General features: G+C 48.5%; 1 protein-coding gene across 7 annotated transcripts in view; it reads left to right on the top strand.

Annotated features, from left to right (window-relative positions):
- TAMM41 (TAM41 mitochondrial translocator assembly and maintenance homolog) overlaps nt 1-4,071 on the top strand; it is a 60,577-nt gene that overhangs the window by 41,144 nt on the left and 15,362 nt on the right. The gene's annotated exons all lie outside the window — the stretch shown is intronic.

Raw genomic sequence — 4,071 nt, 5'->3', positions numbered from 1 at the left:
CCAGCCTGCAGTGACAGCCCCCCACACCTCTGGATGAGCCGCCTGGGCTCCAAGTGTCCCACAACCTGCCTCGGGCCCCATTCCCCCCAGCCCCTACCCTGCCCCTGCCTCAGTCCCCATGGTGAGGGACAGAGTGGGACATCAGTTTGCCCCCCCGCCCATACCCCTTTCCCTTCCCCAACTTACCTGCTGTTGTGGGCAGTGTTCCACATGCCATCTGGCTGCAGTCCCACCCACCTGCAGGCTCCGTGTCTCTATGGACTCCCCTCCAACCTCCTGCTGCAGCCACCAGGCTGCCCTCCAGCACTCTGCAGTGTCCCACATTTCGGGGGATTAAGCCCTGTTGGCCCCAGCCTTCCCCTGCCTATGCTCACAACCCTTAAATTGCAGTGTGGGGCAAATTTCACAGTTTCTATGCAGTTAGCGAAATTATGACTTTTCCCAGGGCCCTACTCATGTGGCCTGTGGGACCAAAAGGTTGAGCACTACTATCTTAAAACTTGAGCTGCATCTCTCTGAGGAATGAAGGTTTCCTATTTTCTTACACTCCTGCCTGCTTGTGGCCAAAAGCAAAGTGCCAGGATATAGGCTTTGGCTATGGAAAAGCATTCTAGCCATATAAAATTTCAAGGACATTTGTGTTTCCCATCATGTCCTGGGAAACATGATAAGAAGGGGGTATACACGATTACACTGCTCTGGCCCTGGAATACATCTCAAGGTTGAACTCTTCAGCTAGGAGGCAATAAGGGAGTTGTCTTTGGTTCCCCCCAGCTCCATAACAGACACTCTGCCTTCAACTGAAGCCACATGGGCATCAGCCAGAAGTAGTTTCAGGGGAGAGCTAACTTCTGACTGCTAGTGGAGGGATGTTGGGGGTGGGGTCATGTCCTCTGCCCTTTTCCCCTTTGTGGGAAAAGTAGGACTGTGTTTGCAGCTATGCTGGTCCCGGGGGCTGGTCTTAAGACTGATCCCAGGGCAGCAGCAGTGACTGACAGCCCCCAGTTATCTGTGGGGTTAGGGGGGGGGTGACTGGCGTGCTGTGCGCCCCCCTGCAAGAAAACTGGGGCTGTGCTTGTAGCTGCAGGTTCTGTTCCAGGACGCCCTGGTCCAAGGGCAGTAACCAAGGTTGTCAAGCATAGCCCATAACTGCCGTTGGGGTTGGGAGGGGTCATGGACCTCCTGAAAACGAAAAGAGACTCTTCTAAGAGATGGAAGCTTGGAATTACCTGCAAGGAGTACACAGGAATGGCCCGCATCTATAGGAAGCAGATTAGAAAAGCAAAGTCAGAAACTGAAATCAAATTTGCAACAAATCTAGGACAATGAAAATAATTCTTCACATACGTAGGAAGCAGGAGGAAAAAGTAAAGGAAACATAGAACCTCTGCTGAATACAATAGGATAGCTGATAACCAACACTTGGAGAAAACTGAACTCCCTAATAAATATTATGCATTGGTATTTCACCAGAATCAGGGTGTTAGCTTGCCTGACAGGATGCAGGACAGACAAGGAAGGGGTGATCACCCACCTATAATCAGTGCAGATCTTGTGAAGGGAATATCTATAGAGGCTGGATATCTACAAGTCAGAAGGACTGGATGAACTATACCTGAGAGTGCTGAACAAACTGGCTGATGTCATTGTATGACCAGTAGCAAAACTTTGAGAAGTCATGGTGCTCAGGAGAGGTCCCAGAAGACTGGAAGGAGTGAATGTTCTGGTGCCTATCTTCAAGAAAGGAAGGAATGAGGACCTTGGGAATTTATAGGCCAGTCAGTCTGACCTCGATCCCTGGAAATGTCCTGGAAGCATTTATCAAAGAATCCATCAATGATAGGCTAACAGAAGGCAGTATTTTAAAAGATGGCCAACATGGCTTCATTGCTGGCAAGTTCTGCTTGACCAACCTTATCTCCTACAGTCTCAGGTAACTTGCTACCTGGATAAGGAAGATGAGGTTGATGTCATATAGTTGGATTTTAAAAAATTCATCATCATTTTTAAAAATTTAAAAATCATATATTGACTCCCCTGTGAAATCCTGTGAAACCTAAGCTTTCTTTTCTACCTGGGAGAACCTTTACAATCTTTTCTCCAATGCCTGATGAAAGGTGCTTGTGCCTGAAAGCTGGCAATTAAAAATTTTTTTTTGCAAAAATCTTGTTGGTCTAATAAAAGATATCATCTCCACTAGGAGTCCTGATTGGATTTTAAAAAGGCCTTTGACTTGGTCTCCCATGATGTCCTCATAGTAAAATTGGGAAATTGTGGCCTCAACGACTTAACAGTCTGGTGGCTAGGAAACTGGCTCCAAGGTCAGATCCAGAGAGTATTAATAGATGGAAGTGAATCAACATGGCGAAAGGTGACCAGTGGTGTCCCTCAGGGTTCAGTACTCAGACCAGTACTTTTCAACATATCCATCAGTGATTTGGATATGGGTGTGAAAAACGTACTGGCAATGTTCATGGATGACACCAAGTTGTGGGGGAGTGCGGTCACACTGGAGAATGGGCTGAGGATACAGGCTGACCTGGACAGGCTTGTAAGGTGGGCGAATCAAAACCTAATGATGTTTAACACTGAGAAATATAAAGTGATCTGGAGAGAAATAATCTGCAACATACTGATAGACTCGGTGCTGCACTTGCTAGCAACACAACTGAAAGAGACCTGGGGGTCATGAGCAATCACAGAATAAACATGAGCTACCAGTGTGATGCTATAGCCAGGAGAGTGACCAGTACACTCCCATGCATCAACCAGTGCATCTTAAGCAAGACTAAGGATGTCATCCTCCCACTGTACTCAGCATTGGTGAGACTGCAGTTGGAGTACTGTGTCCAGTTCTGGATGCTGCACTTCAAAAAGGATGTGGAGAAGCTTGAAAGGGTCCAAAGGAGGGCCACATGAATGATTAGAGGTCTGTCTGGAGAACAGACCATATGAGGAAAGGCTGAAGGACATGGGACTGTTCAGCCTGCATAGCAGAAGACTTAGTGGGGACTTGGTGGCAGCCTATAAATAAGGGGTGAACACCAAAAGCTGAGAGAGCATCTGTTCGCCAAGGCACCCCAGGAAGACCAGAAATAATGGACATAAACTTCTAAAAGAATGTTTCAGATTGGATATAAGGAAAAACTTCTTTACAGTTAATGTCCACAGTCTGGAACCCCCAGAGGAGGTACAGTCACCTATCCTGGAGATCTTCAAAAGACAAATGACACACACCTTCCTGGGGTCCTCTGCCCCTAGCAGTCTTTCCTGCCTAAGAGCAAGGGAGCTGAACCTGATGATCTTGTGACGTCCCATCCAGCTCCTGATTTTTATGAACTTGTGCTTTTGCCCCCCAAGCACCTATTCTTCAGGTCCCTGCATGGGAGAGGGTTTCAGTTTCATAGTAGCTAGGGTCAGGAGGGACCTGAACAGATCACCTAGCCTGACCCCCTGCCACAGGCAGGAATGAATGCTGGGTTCACAAGACCCCAGACAGGTGATTGTCCAACCTCCTCTTGAATTTGCCCAAGGTAGGTGCTAGGACCACTTCCCTGGGAAGTTGGTTCCAGATTTTGGCCACCCTAACTGTAAAATATTGCCTTCTGATCTCTAACCTAAACCTATTATCCATCAGCTTATGACCATTGTTCCTCGTCACCCCAGGTGGTGCTGGGGAGAAAAGAGCTCTGCCAATTTGCTGTTGATCCCCCGTGATGAGCTTGTAGGCAGCCACCAGGTCCCCCCTCAGCCTCCTCTTGCTGAGGCTGGACAAGTTCAGGTCCTTCAGTCTCTCCTTGTAGGGCCTGTCCTGCTGCCCTCTCACCAAGTGGGTGGCCATCCTCTGAACCCTCTCCAGGCTGGCCCCTTTTGAAGTGCAGCGCCCAGTACTGGACACAGTACTCCAACTGCGGCCTGACCAAAGTTGTATAGAGGGGGAGTATCACCTCTCTGGACCGGCTTGAGATGCAGCTTTGGATGCATGACAAGATATGGCTGGTCTTGCTGGCTGTGGTCTGGCATTGGCGGTTCATGTTCATCTTGGAGTCAATAATGACTCCAAGATCCCTT

Source organism: Alligator sinensis, unplaced genomic scaffold, assembly GCF_000455745.1.
Source record: "Alligator sinensis unplaced genomic scaffold, ASM45574v1 scaffold1224_1, whole genome shotgun sequence".
Lineage (NCBI taxonomy): Eukaryota > Metazoa > Chordata > Crocodylia > Alligatoridae > Alligator > Alligator sinensis.
Note: the sequence above shows the minus strand (reverse complement) of the source record. Positions and strands in the feature narration are given on the sequence as shown.